The sequence below is a fragment of the Hesperophylax consimilis genome, chromosome 9 (genome assembly GCF_061612785.1).
Source record: "Hesperophylax consimilis isolate HC1 chromosome 9, BYU_Hcon_1.0, whole genome shotgun sequence".
NCBI classification, from domain to species: Eukaryota; Metazoa; Arthropoda; class Insecta; order Trichoptera; family Limnephilidae; genus Hesperophylax; species Hesperophylax consimilis.
In genome coordinates, this window is record NC_142844.1 from 2,198,424 (window position 1) to 2,224,920 (window position 26,497).

General features: G+C 33.6%; 1 protein-coding gene across 3 annotated transcripts in view; it reads right to left on the minus strand.

Annotated features, from left to right (window-relative positions):
* The window catches only part of LOC149420780 (CUGBP Elav-like family member 2), an 864,914-nt gene that overhangs the window by 760,362 nt on the left and 78,055 nt on the right, over positions 1-26,497 (minus strand). For all 3 annotated transcript variants that reach the window (XM_089635534.1, XM_089635532.1, XM_089635533.1), the window contains exon 2: positions 13,824-14,023. The gene's annotated coding sequence lies outside the window, so the exon portion shown is untranslated. The remainder of the gene's footprint in view (positions 1-13,823; positions 14,024-26,497) is intronic.

Here is a 26,497-nt window from a genome sequence, read left to right on the forward strand (position 1 = left end):
TGAGGTGATAACTCATAAAAGCGGCGCTATAAAAATTGTCCAATATTTATTTTTATTAATTTTAAGTAGGATTCCAATTTTTTTACTCGTGCAGCGTACATCCTACTTATTAATAAATTTGTTTCATGCATTATCATAGCATACTGATGATTTTTTTTACCCAGCAATCTACGTTCTCGACTCGCTCATTAGCAATTGAAGTCCAAGAGCCTTTCAAAATGTGTCTATTTTCTGCAGGGCTTTTGGTTTTTATCGTTTCACCCTGTGCGCTATACCTTTGTCTGGGATTGATGATATGTTCCATCTAACGGGCCAGACAAAAAATGTCTGACAAATTGACACGCCAACATGGTTCGCGTCGCCCGGAGTACCGAACAGCGCCGTACAACTACAGATACAGTCTACGTCCACAGTTAGCTATGCTGGTCGACACACAACATAGTCATATGCAATGGTCCGTCTAACTTTGCAAGGGCCGGAGGGATTTTTAATCCGCTGGAAGATTAAAAAAAAATACTTACATAATTTAAGCATCAAACTCGTTCATTAAGTTGAGATTTTGGTTTAAAAATATTAATTACTTAGTCTTTATTTGTCTTGGAACGCTTATAAAAATCACAATGCCTGGTCAGTGGAAGGTTTTTCGTGTGACAGATATTTAAAATTCCTTGCTAACATTGTTAATTATTACAATATTTACACGATTTGTGAAGTCCTGTTTATTTAACGATAAAATTTATTTGTATGTGTGAATTTTCCTTTACGATAAATAGTTGCCTGATCGCATCGTACTAGAAATCCAATGCAAATTTGTGCTCAGTGTACAACGTACGAATAGTACATCGAGCACAGTGATTTTCTGTGATGCTTTAGAGGTTTTTTTTCAATGTATTATGATAGCTAAAAATTTGACGGGTAATAAATCTCAGTTCCATGTCCAAGTCCATATAAAAAAAACTTTACTGGTATGATAATATTAAAGTCATGCGAGATGGTTAATGCAAGTTAAAATGATGTCTTGTAACAGATGCGTACTTAATTATTATTTTTTATTTTTTGTGAGAGAGTTAGCACTTACAATGCCTTTCTCATATAAAATAAAGTTGGTTGTTCTCAGGTGAAAAAAAAAATGTAACAAGCAGTAATTGTTGAATGAAACACTAGCATATATTGAATAATTTCGCGGGTAAGAGATAAGCCTCCATAGCTCAGTGGTCAGAGCTTTCGACCGGAAATCGAATGGACACGGGTTCGAGTCCCGTTGGCGTCATGTATTTTTTATCAGGAGATTTTTTCAATGTGGATGAGTGTTTCAGGCGAACAATTATTGCTTATAAAAATAATTGAGATGCGTACTTGTTAGGAAACATATAAAAAAAAAATAGAATTGTGTAACTAAGATAGAACTTATAAAACAATTAATATGGAAGTGTCGCCATGAATCCAGATATCGCTGGTTTAAAACCCGGCGTGCGCAAATAAATTTGATTTGATTCATACTCATATTAAAAATAATATGTAGTATATTTTCAGAACATTCCAGAGTGGTAGATACTTTTGGTAGAAAAGACTGCCATTCAGGAGCGAAATGTTGCTTGAAACGGCTTTAGCCGTGTTTGGTGACAATATCTAAATAGCCACGTTCTTCCCAACCCCTCTCTAATACTTTCAGCGTCACAACATACTCCAATCGAGGAAGCCATAGTCTCACTGGTTTCAGACGGTCGAGAACAGTTTGGACTCTTGCGACACTTTGCGGTACATTTTAAAAATAAATGTAAAGTATATAATATTTTCTGTGTGTTACAGTGTATGGATGATCAAGTAGCTCCAATTATTAGCCCGATATGTAAATGTATATGTTTCCAGGTAAACTACCGCAAATCCGGTCTCCACTAACGCGGTGTCGAGATACCGACTTCATCGTCACGACCACTCCACTGCCGTTTATCTCCGCTTCATTTGGTGTTTCTGGTGTTGACCATCGGCCTGGAAGATTCCCCGTTGACTACATCCACTAAAGCGGTGTCGATCTTCGGTCTGGGGAATTCGCCACCGATCATGCCAACCAACTGCGTCAAGCATCGGTTCGGAGTCTTTGCTACGACCTCATTGACTTCAATAAACACTGTGATACCACAACATCTTTCATTTGTCTCACCTTACCATACCCAAAGACCGAAATAAGGATTGCGGAACGTCTTTACTAATTAACGGTAAGTGATTAAGGTCAAACTTCCTACTCTACTTCAATTTACGTTGTCTCTTGACCACTCAGTATTGCCAGAGTCAACCTCTGTTATTTTCCTACATATTTGTTTTGGAATAAAAAAACAACCGTCTCCCGAGGAATCTTTACGTCATCCGGAAAAAAAATGTTTCACTGCCGTTCTCATCAAGAGAGAATTTGTTCTCAAACCGGTCTATAGTGTTTGCCCGGAGTTATCTAAAAAAACATATGTTTTAATTATTCAAATATGCTACAATGAATTCAACGTTAATAATAAGATGAAATATGATTTTATCGAATGCGTCATAAAAATCATTGTAATAAACCAGTGTAAGGTAGCGGAGGTAAAATTCGAGATTCGTAAAATAATATTGCCGGTATAATATCGCACGTGTAACATAATGAAGATTTGTATCATAATGTGGGTACACCTTACACATAAAGCCATTGGCCCGTGAGATTTTATGCCACGTTGGTGACCCCTGATAACTTCTATCTTATACAACTGCCTGAATTAAACGAACAAGTTCCATTTTGTTTGTTTTCAATTCAACAATGAACTCGTCACTCTCAGTTACTGGTGGACAAATTTAATTTCAATTTTGAATAAAATTTCTACGACAAATTTATGTTTATACTGGTGACCGGATAACTCATCAAAATAACAATTCAACACATGATTAAGTGATATAAAGTCACAAAAAGTTTTGAAACAAAAACTAGGTTAGATAGGTTATGTAGGTTAGGTTCATATGTGAGTTTTAATCTTCATTAATTATTTTCATCGCTTTTAATGACTTTAATAATAATAATAATAATAACATGGAATTTATATAGTGCAGTTTAGTGTCATTTCACTTCAAGTGCGCTTAACTACTCGTATAACAAACTTAAAAAAAAGGTAATTCAGTATTAATGGTTCTTAAAATTATTCCTACAGTGTACCTTACCCAATACAGATCTAATATTATAACACTAAATACACTGTTTATACAAAGTGATGATAAAACTTAGAATAACAATAAAGTAGGACAGGACAAAACACGAATATTAAAACTAAAACATAACATGAAACAGGAGGCAGTTTGTGCTCAGAAATGAGAATTTTCTGAGCAGACACTTTAAAAAGGTACAATAAGGAGACAACCGAAACCAAACAATTACCGGAAGTTTTAGAATATGGCTTATTATAAAATATTGAAAAGAAGTTAAAATTTATAAATGGTAAGATTTTTTAAATAATTTTGTTTTTAAAGCTCGTTTAAATTCAGCCAAATTCTGGAGGTTAGTGAGAGCTGAGGGAAGTCTATTCCAGATGAGAGGGCCTGTTACACTAAAAGAACGATCATAGTAAACAGCTCGATTTGACCTAGAAAGTTCGATTAGACGATTACTAACATCTAGATCTGCTGACCTTAGAGTAAGCTGTCTATTGCTTAAGTTTTGTCGGATACATAGTTCCGATATATATGCTGGCGCCATTCCTTGCAATGCTTTGAAAGTCATTAAGCAGATCTTAAACTCTATTCTTTCAGGGCATCGAAGCCAGTGAAGGCGATCCCTTAGAAGTGGGGTTATACAGCAATACTTAGATTCACCAAAAATCATTCTTGCCGCAGCATTAAAAACTGACTGGATTCTATTGATTTGTTTCTGAGGTAGGCCGGCATATGCACTATTGCAATAGTCCATACGTGAGACGACGAACGAATTTATGAGTGACTTTGCTCCATCAGAGGGAAGGCATCTCCTGATTGATTTTATCTGCCTTAAATGGAAAAAACCAGAACTCACAGCTTTTGAAATTTGCGATTCAAGAGAAAGAATATTGTCCATAGTGAAACCTAGAAATTTTATTTCTGCAGAAGGGATTATATCCGTATCCTGAATACGGATTGGACTGAAGTCAAGGAGAGCTTGCCTTCCAGGGGAAGCTATCCACATGAATTCTGTCTTTGTGGGATTTAGTTTAAGTTTATTGACAGACATCCATCTTGAGATTGTGTTAATGAGGCTAACCACCTCGTTTTTAAGGAAGTCTTTTTCGTCCGGAGAACAAAACTTGAAAATCAAACGATCATCTGCGTAGCCTTGTGATTCAAAGCCAGCTGAGTGAATTAGTCGTTCAAGACGATTCGTATAGAGAATGAAGAGAATGGGGCCTAGGACAGAACCCTGGGGAACTCCAAATTCTATGGGAGTTTCAGGTGATGTACATTTATTGAAAGTGACTTTATATCACTTTTCAAAGGTGTGTTGAATTTTCATTGCGCTGAGTTAGCATGGAATTAACTTCCGATCCAAAACTGCGTTTTATCATGATTACGAAATCCAAATGAGTTTAAGTTTTACACTGAATATTTGTTCACTTCTAAACATTAGAAACTCATATTCTAAAAAATAATAATAATCTTTAGTATGCAAGTGTTGTAGAGGATGTCGACCATTTTCGGAATAATCTTAACTTCACAAGAACAACACAAAAAAAAAATTTTTAAGCTTTTGTCCTCACCAAGAAATAGTTTCTTCCCATTCTTTCCTTTTTTAAAGTGTGTTTTAAAACAAAAAAGCACATGTTTGCTTTGCAGCGCAAGTGTGATGCTTCAATTTATTACCACTACCGACCTTCACAACAAACGTTCCTAATTTGGTAACTGACAGTGAAAATATACCAGTAATAAAATCTTAATGCAGAATAAAGAAACAAAATTTGCTATGCATGAAAATGTTAAATTACGGTAATACCGAGTAGAATACTTTTAATGATATTCCTCACAACTTATTTAATGAAAACCAAAAATGTTATTGAAAGATTTGCACATGATTATTATATATAATGAAATTTGATGGAAGCACCCTCCCCAATAAAGACGCCATCGAAATGTTTGGAATAAGTAAATCAGACCTGCTCCAGACTATATAGTATATCTGGTTTCCAAGAAACTGTGCGTCTTGTATAAGACTAGCAAATTCTTCAATAGTAACCAGCTGTTAAACCTATACAAATTACAATTACGCCCAACAATTGAATTTGGAAGCCACCTCTGGGATGGAGTCCCACAATACTTGATAAAACTAGTTGATTCTGTGCAAAGGAGGGCACAGAATCCGTCTGATTGATAATCCAGTTGTTAACAGACCGATTTCCATCCATAATGTATAGACGCAACATGGACATTCTGAGTCTATTTTACAAATATTTTGATGGAACCTGCTATAAGTATGATTGATTGACATTGATGTCAGTGCACCGGTGCACGTACGTAAAATTCGACGTACACGAGCGGAACACCCGTTGGATTTATGAGAACCGGCGGCTTCTTCGACTCGTTTTTGTGCAAGACTCTTATGTGGAACGAGCTACCGGCATCCTTTTTTCCCCCTTCATTTAATCCGGAATTCTTCAAGACCAGCATTTACAAAGTCCTTCCTACGTCCTCTACTTTAACCCGCCTAACAATGCTACCCAACCGAGTGGCGCCATAGCTCCCCTACCTTTACACTGGACAGACAGGGGCGATCTTGTGAGGTGTCACATTAAAAATAAATAAAAAATAATCCTTTTACCCCATCCCCGACTTTCCTTCAATCTATCAGAGCAGCAGAAGCAGAAATGGGACCTTCTCCCTAAAAAGGTACATTTTCCTCCCAAATCCCCCCAGTATACAGCATACGGGTGACTAGAGCGAAGTAACGAGCCGCCCCCGCCACGGGCCGACTTAATTCTCGGACTAATGGACGTTTCTTGTAAGCTGCCTTTTGCCTTCGATGACCAGCCGACGTAGATAGATAAATTACACGGTGAACGATTTATTAAAACGTCACCCACTCAGGCCAGTTAGGTCACTAGCAAAGGGGGTACTTTGGTTCTTTACGATTTGAAAGGAAATTATGATTGAAATTATCAACAAAATTGATTTAGATTGGGACTAAACCTGAATAAATATATATCGAGTAGAATAGTCAAAGCATTTGTTGGGAAGTAAGAGCTTCACAGATGCACTCATAGAGGGCAGTGCATAGAGCTTGCGTGGAAGTCCGCAAGATGGCAGCCAGTAGCCAGTAGTCGCCAGGGCCAGTGGGAATGCTCCCAGACAAACTTACTCTTTCAGATCTCAACTAGCCAGCTTCTAGTTAGGTGGACTATCGAGTCACCATTGTAATATGCGAAGTATTAATAAATCCCTGATGTATCACAAAGAACCATTTTACTATAATCTCCTTCCATGACGAGTTGGAAAACTGTTTGTGGGAACAAAACCATTTTCTTTTTATTCGTGGTACTTTTACAGCGAAAAGTACCTCTCTGTACGGTCCGTGGATCTGTTTTTAATGGTTTTCTTTATATTCATAAACAGCCACATAACAAAAAACACCAGCAATAATAAGTCAGAGAGAGGTACTATTCATGTGGAAATTTTATATCCTACACTAAAGAATGATTACTAAATTAAAGCCCGCATGTAAAAAATCAATATACTAGTGCGTACGCATCAAAAAAATGACGCACATCGTAAAAAAGTTATAATATTCACAAAATCAATTTGGCAAGCCAAATATTTTCATAAAAATAAACGCAATACAAACATGTTAATTCGTTTAAAACCACTTTTCGTATATAATAAAAATGTGAATAATTAGGTGGGTACGTATTGAAAGGATAACACTACCAAAAAGTTGTAGAGATATGTACGTACGTACAATATGTTAAACAATTACTTCCCCACGTTTTTCTGGTATATATTTTACGCCACTAAAAATATGAATATATTTTGAATTAATTTCTCGTTGGTTAGAAAAATATTTGATGTGTACTGTGTACAGTATTATTTTTTTATGTAAACGTATTTTTAATATAAAAAACCGTGGGTGAGTAAAGAATATGAATTTTCTTCCTGTGGTTTTGTGTTTAAATAATATAGCAACGCTTAAATGAGTTTATTGTTATCCATACCCACCTTAAAAAGCTAATAAAACAGAAAAATAAAGTTTAGGGGTCGATAATAGCGGATATGCTGTAGGTACGCCATAATAAAGGGGATGAGTAACACGACACGTGCCCGATGAATTTAGTCGGTTACGTAAACATTACGTACTAATATATTATATCGACACACCCCACGCAAGCATCTACAACTGTACTTTTTTTGGCGGATTTGTTATAAAACATACAGCTATTTTGAATATTATAAGAAATATTTTATGAATATGCAATATTTACATATTTTAACAAAATCTCAAAAGCCAGAATTCAAATATTAATGTTTGAATCTGCACAATGACCGTTTGATCGCCGCTTGTTCATATACATCTTGCTCACCACGAGGTGACATTTCGACATGATCGTTGTAGAAAAGTTAAGTTGTTTAAAAATCAAGAAACTCTTGCCCTGTATCGGTCTTTCTCGGCCATACAGTTCGACGTGTCGTTCTCTAAGAGAGATTATTGTTCCAATGTGTGCCTGTGATCTAATACTAACCGTATTACAGTGCAAATCAATAATAATGTGGACCCACTAAACCATCATCCAAAGACGCGAGTAAAAGAAGTGTGTATACTTTATTGTGTGATTACTCTAATTTGGTGTCGGGCATTTAGACCTGCATCCGGAATCACAAATGTTCATTAGGCAAAGATTAGTATTCATTCCTTTTCTCTGACCTGAGAGGTGTCGCAAACAACCGCGTCATCCTTCACCTACATACACGTAATCTACAATTTAAAAATAACGTAAATTACTTAATTAAAACTTATATTTCAAACACAATATATCATTCCTGGCCTCAAGTAATATTTTTTGCGCTGAACCAAACCATCCGCTGAAATCATAAACTCCGCAGTGGGTGATGTGCGCTTTTTCGTGCGCGTGATCGGGTATGTCATCAAAATGACAATTCAACACATCTCCAAAAAGTGATATAAAGTCATGAAAAGTGATGAACATTGTTAAGGGTGATACCTGATTACTCTGTGTGAAAATAAATAATTTGAAATCATAATAAACCAAATAATTTCCTGAAATTATTTGGTGTGAAAAAACTCAGTTGTCTCTTTTGTTTGTTTTTTTTTTCAAAAACAAACAACCCCAAAAATTGATAAGTAAAGTTATACTATACCTACTGATATTTTAAAGGTTTTATTTGGAAGCAAAATACATCAAAACTGTCACTGGAGGTCAATATTTCATCTCAAGTTTATACTCTAAATAATGTCAGGAATCGTTAATAATTAAAGTAAGTCACGTACGTCCCTTAAAATCCTGTGAAAAATAAAAGTTTCAAGGAAAAGATCGCGCTGTACGAAAGCAGGTTGGAGCAACTTCTTATTATGGGCGTCTGATTTATGTATGCACGCATATGTTAGTACCTCAAGTTACTGCCTACGCGACAAAGTCTATCATACATGCCCGCCTTTATGAATTTTGATTCTGTTCATATTAGAGTAAGAACTTTGGCTTCTTTCGGGTGTTTTTCAGGACATCTTTCAGGGCGCTTTCAGGGCGTCTTTCATAATTCAAGTTAAGCGCCGAGACGAGCGTCTTGAAATCGAATTATTCATATTCGCATCACGCGTGTTCAAAAGATGTAAAAAAATGGTGAAATTCCAAACAAAAATCTCGGCAGGAAATTCGCTGACAATAAGTAATAATATATCACGTATGGAGGTGTATTATACGATTGTAATGCTAGGGGGCGTTTATTCAGTTTAGCATTTGAATCTTTTGTGTTCGTGTCAGAAAATATAAAGGAAATTCCGCAGTTTTTGGTCTATGAATGCTTTTCGTAAAGATTTTGATATATAAATTAATTGATTAATCTAAAAATAGACTTGACAAAAGCAAACGCCTGGCATTTGTTACTTTTGCCATAACCGGCAGCGTTATTGTGAATATAAAAAGTATAATTAGTAAAATATTTGATCCTACGTATTTGTGTGTGATGTATAAGTAAAGTATTATATGTATGCTTGTATTAGTAATCAGATCCAAAATTTTACTAAGTATAAGACTTACTGATACAACCTTGCACATATTACTTTACTCATACGTCAAATTTTACCGTGGTGGGTTTTTTTTTAAATAACTCAAAAAAAAAATTAAGTGATTCAACTATATTTTGATGAAATATATGTATAGCTCATATGTACGTAACAGAAATGTAATTGATAATCTTAGACTTGAAAAAAAAAATTTGAGATTTGTACGGTCTGAAAATCATACAGCGGAACAAAAAAAATGGAAACAACATTTATGACTTCCTTGTATTTCTAGATCAACTGAATTTCACATTTGACAAACTAGTTTTGACTGAGTGCTGGATCAATAAATACTACACGTCAAAAGACATTAAAAAAATACTGAGTATCACACAACTTATGTAATAAATAAAGCTAGTGGTATTGAGATGGTTGACGAACTCACTTTATCACAAGCAAACTGTCTAAAAATTGTGTTTAATAAAAACATATGTATATTTGCAATCCATGGATCACCACAACTCGTCAACATCGATTACCTTCCTAAATTCACTCCATATCATTAACAGCACAAAGAACAGCATTGGAGACCTGAATTTTAACCCTATTCAAAACAATCATCATCAATCTGATGATTATTCATGTTTTCTCACCGAAAACGGTTTCACTCCTACAATCGACACCCCCACCAGAGTAAAAGGCAAGAGTAAATCCTGCTTTGATCACATTTCGGTCACAACATCAATTCTATAGACTCGTTTGTCATACGCACAACAATTTCAGATCATTATACCACAACTCTAAGCCTAAGAAATAAGCCTTCCACCCATGTTAAAAATTAATATATTTCAAGAATAAATTACAGAAGCCTGCTTGACGAACAGAAAAGTGACAAAATGTACTAGGTCAAATTGACACTGACCAAGCAATGCAGCAATTTTTCACGTAATTACAATACTACATAACGAACCACACTATAAATAAAATTACTCCGAACAAATAATATAAATTCATGCCATAGATTTCCCCTTGGCCTTGTCAAATCTATCCCCAGACGCAATCAACTTCACAAAAATGCTAAAAGATAACCAAAGAATATTTTACTAAAAAAACAAAACGAGAAATATAGAAAATTGTGTAAAAAACTAATTAAATCTAAGAAGAAAATTTTTTCAAAAAACATATATACGAAAACACCTTAACTCCAAAACGTTTCTGAAAAATATTTTTAAAAAATATCAAAACAAAAATAATAAGCCTTCCTTCATACAATCGTTAGACATAAAAAAACACAAATATTTCCAAACCCAAAAGGATGGCTAATTATGCTAACCACTGTCTCGCTGCAGTGGGAGCTTCACTGGCGATAAAAATACTCACAAACGTAACAACACTGAATCTTAACTAGCTAACATACCCCCAACTGTTCTTAATGTTCTTAAATGTTCTTAATTCATTGTTAACAATGGCTAAAGAAGTCATAAAAATGATAGATGAACTCAAAACATCGAATGCTTGTGGGCCAGACAAGGTTTCCTCAAATCTGCTGAAAGTATTAAAATCGCTTATAAAAAGTCCTATTGCATTCATCTGCAATCTTATTTTCCGGTCAGACATATTCCCAAACCACTTAAAATAATCAATTGTTATTGTTATTGATTCATAAAAATGGCAATAAATCGGATGTACACAATTCAATTCGTTTCCGCATCTTCTACCTAGAAAGTCATAAGATCCTATCAAAAAACCAGTTCGGGTTTTGACCAGGTCAAGGGACAGAAAACCAGTTCGGGTTTTGACCAGGTCGAGGGACAGAAAACCAGTTCAGGTTTCGACCAGTTCAAGGGACAGAAAATCAGTTCGAGTTTCGACCAGGTCAAGGGACAAAAAACTAGTTCGGGTTTCGACCTGGTCAAGGGACAGAAAATGTTATTGCTAAACTGACTGATATTATTTCAAATAATATTCACTGTGGAAATAAATCCATCACTCTTTTCTTAGATCTTGCCAAAGCCTTCGAAACCATCTCTCATGCGTACTAAAGTACTGTAATTTAAAAAAAACTACAGGCCATAGATATTCAGGGAAAACTATACAAATAGATGGGTAGTTGCTTATAAAAGTTGCTGTAAAATTGGTGTACCCCAAGAAAGTATCTACCTTACAACTACTCTTGTTCAGTATTTATATAAATGATCTATGTAACAGCAATTTTTCCAACCACATTATAGCATTTACAGATGATTTTGTCTTAATATTTGAAGGAAAAATCTGAAATGATGGTATAAAACAGTAAAACTTTGATTAGATTAAAATCTGTTAAATCTTAAATTGGAAAAAACCAAATTCATTCGTTATAGTGTGACGGATGAAGGCCAACTTAAGGAACTATATAACTTTTTTTATATGTAAATGCTCTGACTCAGCTACCTGTAATTGATATTAATTAGTATGCATGAAGAGTATAAAATATCTGGGTATTATAATTGACAAATACCTGAGATGAGAAGGACACATAGATCTAAACACCATATAGGTTAGAAAGCTTACGCATATGTGAATGCCAATTAGAAATATCCTAAGTAAAAAATAACCGAAACTCATATACAATGCCTTGTGTGGATCACTACTACACTACGCATTCTTAGGCTGGGGTGGGTATGCAAAAACTGTTTTGGAACACTTAGTAAAAGCTCAAAAATCATTACTAAGGCTCATCCTCAAAAAAACCGTTTCCCCGCAGGGGTAGGCAGAGACGGCGGACCGCCAAACAACTCGGTCTTGGCAAACACTCCTTGCCTCATTCACATTCATACATCATCTCATACACACTCTTCTATTATTCTAACTCTTGACATGACCTGACTCAAGTATCTAATTCACTTGATCGTGCCATGTCTTCCTCGGGCGTCCCTGACTTCTGATACCATTAGGATTTACATCATTTACCCTCTTTACACTCTTTTATTGGCTCATTCGCTCTAAAAGCCTAAATCATATCTTAATCTTACTCATTACGCTTACATCAAACTTGCTCTCTTTGCGGATCTCCACATTCCTCACACGATCATGCATTGTTTTACCACACATACGCCTCAGGGATCTCATTTCAAAAGCATTCAATCTATTTTATCGTTTCTCTGCCAGTTCCATCCCTCACTTCAATACATCAGGTAGGTACCAGCACTTCATTGTGGACTGCTAACTTCGATTCTTTCGACATTTTTTTGTTAGCGCCAACTGCCCGCAGTCCTCCATTAATGGAGTTAACTGAATTTACCCCTCTTTCAATATCTCTGTCAGCCTTCCCATCTCTCGTTAATAACTTCCTAAATACACAAACTGATCCACAGGCAACATACTTTCAGATTACTCAAATTTGCGCCGAATCCCACCTCTTTCAATTCTTGGATACAATTATCCATTTATAGATTGAATAACCACGGTGACATTACGCAGCCTTGTTTAACACCTTTTGTGATATCAAACCACCCCGTAAAACCACCGTTCACCCTAACACATGCAACGCTTCCCTCATACATAGACGCAATTTTTTTATTCAGATTCGTATTCACTCCATTCTTGGACAATACCTTCCGTAGCTTTTTTCTGTCGACTCAGTCATATGCTTTTTGTAGATTTACAAAAGCACAGAAAAGTTTCGGGTTTTTTTGCAAGAAACTTCTCAGTGAGCATACGCAATGAGAAGATCTGGTCCATGCACACTCTTCCACTCATAAAAGCACCTTGCACATCCCATATTTTATCCGTTTACTTTATTTCCCTTTGAATCAAAATTCTACCAAACAGCTCGCCAACTGAACTAAGCAGGCTGATAGCCTTATGATTCCCACAGTCTATTATAAATAATAATAATGTGCTAAACAAACATCCGTTAACTTGATGTTTTAACCAAGTTTTTTGTTCTTTTACTTCTTCTCTTTTTTACTTTCTTTTCTTTTCTCTCTTTTTTTTTACAAAATACGTTCATATGCTAAGTAGTAAAAATGTTGACTGTTCTAAAACAGAAGTTTCTCCTAGTTGGACAGTAAAAACATTTTACAAATGCACAGTATGTTTTTCCTGTACTAAATAAATAAATATTAAAAACAAAATATGTATCGCTATGTTAGTATCATTAAATAAGTAATTACATCTGATATTTGTCCATCGTACAACTTAAGATAATTGAGAAAGTTTCACGATGCTCAGTGTTATTAAAATTGCAATATAAACACATAAATTTGTAATTATTTAAGACAATATTAGCGATTTATAAACGAATATCTAAAAACGAAAATCCTATTTCTGATTTTTCTGTATTCAATATTAGAAATCGCTAATATTGTCTTCAATAATTGAATATTACAATTTGAGGTTTTACTCACCAAGTTATTCAAAAAAACGTAAATTTGTTCTTGACCACTTTATAAAGTGGTCAAAAGAAAATTTATGTGTTTCTGTTATAAATTATGGTGAGCCACAAAGTTAATGCTCTTTACAAACATGTTATTAGAGATGTTTTCCTCTTTTATGAAATGCTCTTTTTCTTAAAACAAAAATAATCATCATGAAAGGAGTACAAACAGCTTTGTGAAATAATGTAGGAACAACTCACCTTAAAAGGATGAAAGCAGTGTTTCTTAGAGCAAATGCTAAGCAACTTCTTTTTTGAAACTTTCCTTCACTCCGTATCACTTACTTCAGAGAAGCTTGCACAAACAAAAATATATATTCAATACTTTTCACTTACAAAATTTTAACTCGGAACATGAAAAACTACTCAAGGCACTAATATTCAAATAAAATCCTCGGGATCTGAAACAAAAAAATATTATTATTTTGTGTTCAACATTGTTTTGGGAAAATTGTACCCTCTTGTAAATAATGTAAACTTTTTAGGTCTCTCGTTTTTTGCAACCGAAAAAGTTTTTGTTTTGTAGGTACATTTTAACATTTTTTATCCAAATTTTGGATTTGTAGTTGCTTGTTATATATGTTTTTGACCCTAAGACCTAATGTTTCTAACACACGTGTTAGTTGTTATTTCTTGTGTATTTGTTCATGAATGTAAAGGAGTATTGCTTAATTGACATGATGTTAATTTTGACGAAATCTTCAACAAACTGAACATCATGTCACTTAAACAACTCTCTTCTAAAAAAATACTTCTTTACATTCATAGATACAAAACACAAGAAATAGCAACCAAAATTTATGAATTTAAATTCAAAACACAAGAAATAACAACTAACACTAGGTCTCAGATATGATTTTCACGGCCCAAAGTATTATTGTAATTTATATTTCGGTTATTTTTATTTTATTTTTTTATTTTTTTTTATTGTTTAACTTATAACATTGTTACATTGTACATAAAATTAGGTAATAGTGAAAAACATATGTTATTGAATTTCTACTCCAATGAAGTTATTATTATGCCTTGTTGCGCTACCTTCTTCTATCGCTAACGTTTCGGACAGCATTACATTATTTATCATCAGGGCAGACGTGTGAAGGAGATAGCGCAACACGGCATAATACCCCATAAATAAATCACTATAACTAGATATCAGGGTCAAAAAGTTATGCAATAAGTAAATACAAGTACAGCATCTGGTAAAAAAGCCTCTTAAACTATGATACTAAACTCTTCAACAATCTACTCTCATTCAAAACTAATAACAATATTATAACATTTAAATCTAAGAAAAACGCTTGATAAAAAAACATCGGGAGATCAGAAATTGATAATATATTGACACTAAATACCGACTGAAACCGAAACCTCTCAACTGAACAAAAAATAAACCGTGTAATATGTATTAATTATTTTAGATAAACACAATTTAATAAATATAAAATTAGTTTATATTGTCCATTCTACCACATTTTAATAATATGCAAAATTAATCCTCAGCACAGGAGGTCACATTAAGGATAGAATTACCTTTATTTGTTACAATAGATATAACAGATGAATAGACTGAATAGACAGAATAAACAGAAGAAAAAAACTGTTTTTATTATTGTAATTACCCGGCTTTGCAAAAGAATTTTAAATTATTTTTTGTTTATTTTTATGTTACTGAATAATTGTATTGCCTTGTCTCATTTGTCGCCTGTAATTTTAACACTTCAAAGCTCCACAGCCATTGATGAAAATAAGGTTGCTAAGCTGAAAATATTAACATATACCAAAAAATATAGTTTCGTTTTACAGTAAAAATTAAAAACCACCCTTTGATCATTCCTGTGGGAAATTCCTAACACGTACATTTAGATCTGTGCAAAAACCTCTTTGTTTATTTTTCTAACACAGTGTATAATATATTTTGTTTTATTGATGGTAAAGCATTAGAAAATTTTATCAATTTATTCGTTTTCGGGAATCAAATCACCCATTAAATTAATATCTTCCACAGCCAATTAGAGATATCCGCTAAACTCTGCTGATTATTTCGGCTGTCGTATAACATAATTAATTACTATTGGCATATATATCAATAAGTTGAGCACGGTGTGTTAATTATAACAAAATCGTGATTCGCATTAGTTTTGCTATACATCAAAATAATTAATAACCTTTCTACCTACATTTTAACTGTGATTTGTGGTTAATGCAAACTGATTTACAACCGTGACTTGAATAAGCAAATATTTAATACGTTTTTATATACGCGTTTATATATCAGGGAAGCAAAAAGCGTAAAATCAATCTGCCTACCTATCTTAAGTCTTTGAAATGATTCGCTCTGGCGTCATGAAATTCGCATACTGTTTTCTGTTTGCTGTTTCTAGCAAAACGTGACTACGTCAATTTGCTATGAATTTCAGAAAAATTCATTTCACTATAATGCTAAGCCCCATATCCTTTATTAATTAGAAAACATAGTGTCAAATATCTTCAGTTAGACCAAATTAAACTTTCAGCGTAATTACGTCAAAAATGTTTTTTTTTAAATTCCGGTAATGTCAGGCAGTAATCGTGTTAGACAAGGCGCACACGAGTGACTTTTGTCGCGGCGACAGTCAGTTTGGTAGCTGTTTAAAAATCCATTGGGGTATATATATAATATGGAGGTGTGCACGTCAGGTCGACTTTTTGGTTTACGGTGATATCGAAATAGTCGTTGTGTGCTAAGTACCTAATCGTTACACTAAGCTTGGGTCTTTTAATTTTCATTAATATTTCCTGAGGTTCTTCAAATTCTAATAAAATGAACATGATTCATTTACACGGAAAAAACGTGAATAAAATCCAACATGAAAAAACAGTTTGGCAATACAAACTTAATAAAATATTGTAAAGAAATATTTTCAAAGAAGAGACAGAGAGGCAGAGCAAACGTGTCAGAGCGGGATAGAATGCCTTACATAGAGCAAAGGTCTCTCTTGTTATCACAAGAGTGGATAAAACGGATGGATGGATCAAATAATTGTGCTCAAAGGATGTTTCTTGTTGTTGTGATGTGCGCTAGCGGAGAACATGACCGTACACAGGGAAAATAGATCCTGGCGGAAAGAAACACAGAGGGCGCTGTCTAATGAGGGCGGCGTTTGATGTAAGGTTCCGTAGGGATGTATTTTAGGACCCTATGCTTCACTTTCCCCTCCCCGTCTGCACGCATACATTTTTCTTAGTATCGCCTACAAAGTAACGAGATCCTTTCTTAACACAGTGTTGCAAGAATAAATTATTAATCACGCTTCAAAAAATATGGAAATAAAATACACTCAACAAACTCGTCACTTGAAAAATTAATGATGTATCTAAAAATATGTTTCAGATATTCTCAGCATCGCATTCCGCCCTTTCAGAATTGAAGCATCGTACGTTGCTTGAAATGGTTTTAGCCGTATTTGGTGAACAGATCTGAAAAGTCAAATACTTCCCCACCTTCCTCCGTTCTCCACTATCTTCTACCTCACAACATACCCCAATCAGAGATGCCATAGTCAGACTGGTTCCAGACAGTTGGAAGCATTTGGGGATCATGTGCGGTACCTTTTTACAATATTTAAAAAATATGTTTGTTTTTTAAAGACGCCTTGAAACTGTAATATTTTCAAATAGGCAAAATGGAAACATATTACGCAAAAATGTCAAAAAGTTTTTTTTTTCTTTTCGTTCGGGAGAAAATCCCGAAATTCCGGCAACCCGTTGTCGTAAAAGTGGCACCGAAATAAAATAAGGACCTATGACCATAAAGTGAGAATAAGATGAGATACCCGTCATCTCGTAGGGTGCGGAGACTGTAGTACCGCAAAGGAATAAGGCCACGACTGGCTTTGCCGCAGCTTTAAGACTTTTAACGACCTTCTGGTAATTCCGTGAAGAAATTTCACAGGTAGGAAAACTACAAAAATAATCCACAACACATTAAACCTGAGGAAACATAATTTTTTTTCGTACATAAATGAAATACCAAGTTGGTTATTATATACATGTTTGTACGTTTGGCTGGGTTTCAGATTATTACCGGTTATTTTAGCCATACAAAGTTGACTTTTAATAATTAAAGATTTTAATGTAAAAATGTAATGAACGGAACATAAAAATCTATATTTATATATAAACATATAAAGAAGAGTATTTGTTGCGGATGGTGTGGAGTTGTTTGTTTACAAATGTACAATTTTATTCCGTGATTGATGAGATTTTGCACCTATAAGGAATTTCGATAAACCATTGTATTCCGTTTTCTGGTCCCTTTAAACAGAATTTTAACACTTTTTGATGACATTTTGCACACTTGACGTTCAATATAAGAGCAAAAATACTATCTACATAAATGTGATTTTGAAAACTTAGCGTAACGCCCGGGCATCGATGGATATGGATAGACTTCGCGAAAGCATCTCACACCACTTGTTCGACCTTGATCGCCGTTTGAGTGTCGTTATTTGCCCCGTAATATGTTCTATTATATAAACTTGTTTTGTTAAGAAATGAATTTTATGAAGAATCTTTTGATACCTAAATGTCACACAAAACCTTTAAAAAAAAGAACTATTAGTTCACGGTATTACAGCGAGGCTTTGAGACCGGCTCTCGGGTCGGTTTGCAAAACATTATTGTAAGAACCCTTGTCTATTTACCAGCTACCCGGGGCCACTTGAGGCCATCGGGAATTACTGTTTGCCCCGTGAACTAGCGGCCCTAGCGACCAGGCAGGCGCAGCGCATAGGCGGTCAGGGGAAGGTATCGCCTAAGAAAATAAACCCCTAGAAATTCACCATAAAGATAATATTGTAGATTGTGTTTTGTTCGTTAGATGGAAACGCACTTGAAAATGTATTTTTATCACCTTTTAAAAAAATTAAAATTATGTTATGTTATAATTGTGAATTACCGCGGTGAAATCATCTCTTTTCAAGTGGCTTGATATAAAATGTTAAAAATAGTTGAGTAATTATTACTTTTTACTTCTTCAATAATTTCAACTTGATTACACCAATATTTATATAAAATTATTAACGTATTTTAAAATCAATAGTTTCTACATCAGGATACAAAGTATGCGAAGATATGAAGAAACCTTTACGCATTGGTTTTGAAATATTTTGATAATTTTCATTAAATAAGTACGCCATCAAAATTTATTATTATGGTGATTTATTTTTGGGTTATCATGCCGTGATGATGGAAACGTTGGCTAAAGGAGGAGGCAGTGCAACTTTTGTCCGTGAAAATCTCAAATCGTATCAAATTTTATAATTTTCATTGAATTAATAATTATTAGTTAAATAACTAGCAATTGGTTTTTAGATAAACACGATTTGAGAACGTGTCTGAAGAAACTTTACCACCGAAATAACAAAGTTTTGTGAAATGAATACGAATATTAATATTGAAATTCATTTAAAAATCTAAATTTGTTCAAAAAAGAAAAGAAAAAAAAGTTATCCGGTAAATAGTACACAGATACATTATCACAATGAGTAAATTTTAAAATGCTTTAATCCTTTTTTTGAGAGAACACTGAAACTAAGAGTGCCAACTGCACCCAACCAGCGCACGGAGCCAGTGAGACTATGGCATCCTCAATCAGGGTATGTTGTAAGGCTGAAGGGTAAAATATATGGGTAAGAAAAATGTGGGAAAGTAAGCCATTTCAAACCACGATGAAACACTGAATAGTGGTCTAACACCAGGGCGATATTGAAAGTATCTCGTACTTTGGAACATACCCCAAATATTTCTTAAATTATTTGTGCAGATTTAATCGTAAAATAACACTTATTAATCAAATAAAATTCACTTGCGCACGCTGGGATTTGAATGCGCGACCTCCGGATTATCCCTTTGCCACAAACGCCGTCAACCTAACCTAAACATTCCCACACACTGACACACTGGCCTTATTTATGTTGGATTTTTTGGATATATGTTATATTACAATATACATAATATATTTTTGTATATTGAAAGAATATAAAAATAGACATAAAAATTTTGATTTCTTATATTCCTTTTTTATTATTTTTTCAATCTGATTTTTCAATTTTTCTTTTGTTATGTAGGTAAGTTTTATTAAACATGCCAAAAAAATACTAATTAAAATGTGTGTAATATATAAAATATATACATTAATTCGTACTAGTGGCAATTTAACATTAATTAGTATTTAGGGTACTGGAATCAAAAACATGTTGCATATGCCTGGTATTACAGAATTTGGCAAAGGGATATGACTTCATTTTATGTTTTCAGATTTCTGTGTAAAAGGCAATTAAAACACACCATTAAATCACGATTATAATTTGATCGTTTTACTCATGGACAATATGGTTTTACTGGTGGAAATTATTTAACCGACGCTTCCACGCGAACGAGGAAAGTTATTTCGTGCTTTGGAGTATTAATTTATTATATGTTTTTTAGAGCGATTCACATAAAATTGTCTAAGACGTTTGGCACCATTCTACCGGTGATATATTGCTTGTTTTATATTTGAAATTAAAATATGATGAACGATTAAGCTCGCTAAACGCTGTGTAAATAATTGCTTTTTATGCAAAAGGAGACAACTTATCATCAATATTAAAGTTACAAACATTTCATAAATAAACAAGAACATTTCTTTGATATTTTTTTAATATTCCGACGAAAAATAATTTTCACTGTCAAATAGATAAATCAAATAAAAATTTACATGAGTCACAATTTTTTTAATAATAATCTAATGTGTAATTGTCGAGTTAATCTTATTTTAAGGATTAATTTTTTTTTATTTCATTAGTTCATTTGTAACAAAACTTCCAAATTATTCTTCAGCAAAGGATTGTTTAAAAAGGTTTTCTGTTTATTGACAATATTTAAATTCTTCTTTGTACTAAAAAAATTAAATTTCTCTAAACGGACCAGTAATAATATACCCCCACCCCTCTCTCCTATTTCCATTCCTCCTCCCACTACACTTTTAAGTCCATACATTATCGTAATAAATAAAAAAATAAATCTTTAGAAAGAGTTACGGAAATGAGAGATCTCGGAATTATTTTGGTTGAAAAACTAAGTTTCACCAATCATATCCACCAAATTGTAAACAAAGGCATGAAAACACTAGGCTTCGTATTAAGAACAACTAAAAACTTTAACTCCATACAAGCCATTAAACTGTTATACATATCTCTAGTTAGAAGCATAATTGAATACAACTCAGTAGTTTGGTCTCCCTCTTACACATCTCCCTCTCCCTCTTATTCACATTAATAACACTAAGCGAATACAAAAAAAAATTCAACGTTTTATAAATTTTAAATTAAATATCCCACTAGAAGACTTACAATATCATTTCTTATTAAATAAAAATACACACATTGGAAGACAGGCGTAAAATAAACGACTTAACTTTTTATTCAAGATTCAATTGCAACTCATAAACTTACGAATACCTACAATGACAACACGAAAAAGTACACTATTCCACTGCAACACACATAAGCGCAATTACATTGCGAACTCCCCAATACAACGGTTTCACACTATGGGAAACCAATACTTAGGTAATGTCGATATATTTAATATTAACTTTGTGGATCACGTAAAAGACTTACTTCAACACTATTCCTAAATGGAAGTTATATTTTTGTAAACCAGTCAAATCGCTGTATTTTTTAATTTATGTTCTTGTTATTTTTAATTTTGTTTCTTGCAGATATTATTTTTTAATGTAATTTTATTTTTATTATTTCTTTCTCATGTTTCAAAACTGTCTGTCATTAAAATTGTACCACCTACATGTAAAAGCCCTCTGGGCGTTAAGGCGATGCCATACGTAGTAGGGTGTATGTTTATGCCTTCTATAAGAAAAGAACAATTAATTCCGGTGGTTTAAACTTTAAAAAAAACATGGTTTATATATGTACACAAAATTACAAAATTTCATCAAAATTAACAAACTTTAGGGCTTGTGCGGGAGACCTAAATACCATTTTTCATAAAAAATATCGTTTCTTACTTATTTTTATGCACTAATATTATTGTTTTTTAACTTGGAATAAACACGAAAGTTACAATTTTATTTTTTTAAATTTAAAAAACATTTGATATTTTTTGAAGAAAATTAAAACTTTAGGCCTCGTGCGGGAGACCTAAATATTTTTTTTTTAAATCCAAAACTTTTTGTGGTAAGTTGTGGATTTTGTTTAAAGTTTTTGTTTAAAGTTTTTGTTTTTGTTTTTATTTTCTGTTTTTGTTTATGTATTTTGTTACAGATGACACACATAAACAACACTTTGACTTTGGTTCAAGATTTTGCTTATGATAGCCTGCGATAAGCGAGCCCTAAGGGTCTGAGACAGAGGTGTGAAATCGTCGGATCACGACAATAGAAAGATTTTTTTTTTTTTTTTTTTTTGCTGGATTTTATTTAGGTATTGGAGCCAGGAAGGAGTCTGAAAGGGTCGAGAGGATGCACTAGGTGGCATGAAAGGCTGGGAGGTGACTGGAGAGACTAAGGTAGACTAGGATGAGGTGATTTTGCACAGCGGTGCTGCCAAGGTCTGTTATCTATGTGAGGTGTGTCGGCGCTCTTTATTGGCAGCAGACACATGTCAGCGCTATATTAGCGGCGGACACATGCCTGAACGGATGACGAGCCTCGTGCTGGCACAGTTGGTGGACGGGGTAGTCTCTCTCCCTGCAGCAGCTGGTACAGTTCTTTCGCTACCTAGGACTCTTGCAGCAGAGTCTCCATCTTCTGTCTTCGTCGAGCGTCACAGCGGTGCTGCCAAGGTTTGTTGTCTATGTGAGGATGTTGTGTCGGCGCTCTTTATTGGCAGCAGACACATGTCAGCGCTATATTGGCCGCAGACACACGCCTGAACGGATGACGAACATCGTGCTGGCGCAGTTGGTCTAAATAACAAATGTAGATCCTAGGAAATAAATTGTACAGCGCCCTTGAGGTGATTTTTCACAAAAACGGCGCTCTACAAATTATCCAATTATTATTATTATTATTATTATTACCTAGTAGCAACTTTTTTTCAACTTGGAATTTGAAAACAAAAAAAAAGTTAAAAATCGATACACCCTAATACGTAGTAATGCAAAATCATGTGTTTTTGGTTTGAAAATTTGGTTGCCTAAAAATGTTTCAGATGCTTTAATTAAATACTGCGAGTAGAATACATCTTGGCCTTTGAAATAATCGAGTATTTTTTAGACAAGTCTTTTTATAAGCCCAGAAAAAAATAATGTATAAGGCCTATGAAAACTTCTTTAAAGTTCAAAATCTCCTACTTACGAACCCATTTTCAGTTATGATTTTACTGTATAATGTGGAAAATTAAGTTATTTATAAAATGATTGAAAAAAAATAAATATTTATGCCTGAACATCCACAAAATAAAATGAAAGTCACTTTTTGGCCATGTTTTTTTCTTGCATAAATCAAAACAGGCGGATGGTGTTAAGCGGGAATTTAAACCTTATCGCCATCTACGTAAGGGTTATTATTGATAGCGGCTCAATTTAAAATATTACACGACGTAGTTTATCGCCTTAAATAAATAAATAATCTTTCTCTATAATTAGGTGAGCATTACTCACGATACATGTCGGTTGTTACTGTTTGATGTTAGTTTTTGCTATTTTCAAATTAAAATAAGTTTTTTGTGTTTATAGAACAGCTTTTAAAACTCAAAATTTGTTTAACAGCTTTAAAAATCACTATTTTTACTAGGGACGAGGCAGTGGCGCTACTGAATTTAGCTTGGGGGTTAATTTATCGCAGCCTAATTCTTAGAGGTGGGTGAAAGCTTTGTTGTTGAACAACATACACAGAGCACTAACAACATCAGCACACTTAGGACGAACACAGAATAAACTTACAACATAGCGTTGTATTATTATTATTATTTTACACACAGTGTTTGCGCGTAATTAACGCTATTTCAGTGACCGCGGTACCGGGGGTGCAGTGGAGTGTACGAAAAGCCGTGAAATCGGATTTGGGGTCTAAATTTAAATGTGAACTTGAAATTTACGAACAGCCAAACTTGAAGGCTTAAACTGAATTAAATTGAAATCTTTCCATGGTTATTTCATAAACTGCCTAATAAATCCCTTTGAAGTAGTAACGAGTTATTACTCATTTTATCAAGAGCGGGACGGGGGTCAAGCCCAATATTTCTGTACGACTCACAGAGTCGACTCGATTGAACGACGGCTCAATTGAACGGCATCCGTGAGCTCAGAGCTTATGAACAATGTGCATACGTTGCTCCCCCGCTACGGATCCCCAATACAGCTCTCCGTTACAGCTCCCAGTCGTATGACTAAGTACTGTTTTATAGTAAGATACTCTATCAATTCTAGTATATTCCATTTGAAAAAAAATCCTTATATTTATCAAGGCGTTTTGCTTTTCTATATGCAAGTGTTTGAAAGTTTGTCTTAGTTAAGATTGTTGTTAAGTTTAGGCATATTATAACTCCCGAACAGTATGCTTTTGTATCTGGCTGGTCAACCACAACCAATATTCTATTATACAAACACTATAATGCAACCAAATTTATCACTTGCGAAATAAAAAAAATACAAGAAACTCGGAAGGAAACCTGTACTAAAAATTGATTTTTCCCATCACTTATACGGGCATTGTCATAATTGTCCCACATTGGAAAACATTCACCAAGTAACTTATCTAGATGTAAAAATTGATCATATTTTAAAATAAACTGAGCAAATTAAGTAATTAAATAATAAAATTAAAAAATCAAGTAATTTCTTCAAAACCGTCAGGAATGTCTTTTGTAAAAAAGACTTAATAAATATCTACGCTCTCTCGGTATTATCGGAGGGGCAGTGCGAATGACAGTATTCTGGAATCACTCACAAAACCCACAAAGAAAATTATTCTGAAAATCCCTGTAACAATTAACACTTACAAAATCTTCAAATGAAATAAACATCATGTCACTTAAACAACTTCTAAAACAATATTCCTTCACATTCATAAATGCAAACACAAAAATTAACAAATAACACCTATATTAGAAATGCTAGATCTCAGGGTTAAAAACATATCCAAAAAGCAATACAAATACAAAAAATTGGCTAAAAAGATGCCTAAATATCGTACTAAACTCTAAAACGAAATCCCACTTTCATTCAAAACTCACAACATTCATTTAAGATTTAAATCTCAAATAAAAAGTTGGATACAAAACATTGGGAGATTAGAAATAGACCGCTCTGTGATTGAGTTGTCATCGCCCTCGGGTCCCACCCAGGAGTAGCGTGTTCAATTCCTCGGCTTGCTAAGTCCTTCATCACAATACAACAAACGTATTCCGCTTACTGTGGTGGTAGTAGGAGATTTTTTTAATATTGTCAGGTTATACGTAACCCGAGATTGTTTGACTTTATTTTTTTTTAAGTAGTAATTATTTTAGAAAAAAACATTATTTGTAATCACTTTATCTTATCCACAATACTAAATTTTAATAATATGTAAATGCAATCCTCACCACGGGAGACCCCAGTGAGGATGTCACTATATCTGTTTGTAAAAAAAAGAAGATATTAAAACACTTATTATTATTACTATTATATTTTCTCACTCATAAGTAGATTTAATAAATAATACTAACTTTAAAAGGTTTTTACAAATAAAATATTGTTATCCTTCTGACGACACAAAAAGCTCTCGGTGTCTTGTAATATTCCTAAAATGGCTGAATAACCGCGAATTTGTTGTAAAATTGTATAGTAAATATTCGTATAAGCTTATAGTAACATCGGGAATGCCTTCGGGCTCTCTTTTGGGCCCACTTCTCTTTATTATATTTATGAATGATTTATCTTTCTGTTTCGATAATGTCAAATTCATTATAATTGCAGATAATTTAAAGCTTTTCAAGATAATAAAATATTTTAATGATGCTATTTATTCTTCAGGACAATATAGATTGATTTTCCACATTGTGAGAAATAAATAAAGTATTAATTAACGCAAAAAAAGGTTTCCATATTTGTTTTGACTGTTTACAATATCCAATATATACATCGTATTTAATTAATAATGATCAAATTTTATTAGTAACATTTATCAAAGATCTTAAGAGCTATTTTCGACAAAAAACTTACCTTTAATTGTCACTGTTACCTAATTTATAATCAGCCTGTGCAAATTATTTTCAAATACAATGTTTTTGAAAATTGTATCATCTTAAAGATGTGTGTATACATATATTAATAAGATTTTAATACATCTATCCTTTGTTGTTTTCCCAGGATGGTTACTTATATTCAGAGAAAAGTTTTTTTTTCTCTAATGTTATATAACATATGTAATCGTCATACGAAAATATTTTTTACATTTATAATACTATCCAGCTAAATAAGCATCCATTGCAATGGAAATAAGTCGTATGAGGCTTTTCTGTAAATAAATCCAGTGCTTAAACGTCAAATACGATATTTGACATGGATTTTGCGACGAACGTTTTCACAGATATAATAGACATCTTTTCCAGTGACAAAACTATAATAATATTTATTAAGATACGTTTTTTCAATGCCAAGTGAATAAAAAAATGAGTGCTAGGAGCATTTTTAATGTACAAAAAACTATGCAATTTACTAGGCTAGGCTAGGCAAGGCTAGTTATACTACAATCAATAGTAGATATACTGGCACACTAAGGGTTAAATAATGAAGCTGATAGGTAGGTAAGTACTTATGAAATATGATTGAGTAAAAAACGAAAATATTATTTTGTTTAATAGAAAAGTAACCAGCAAAAATCCCCTTTAACTTATCTTTAGAATAAATAT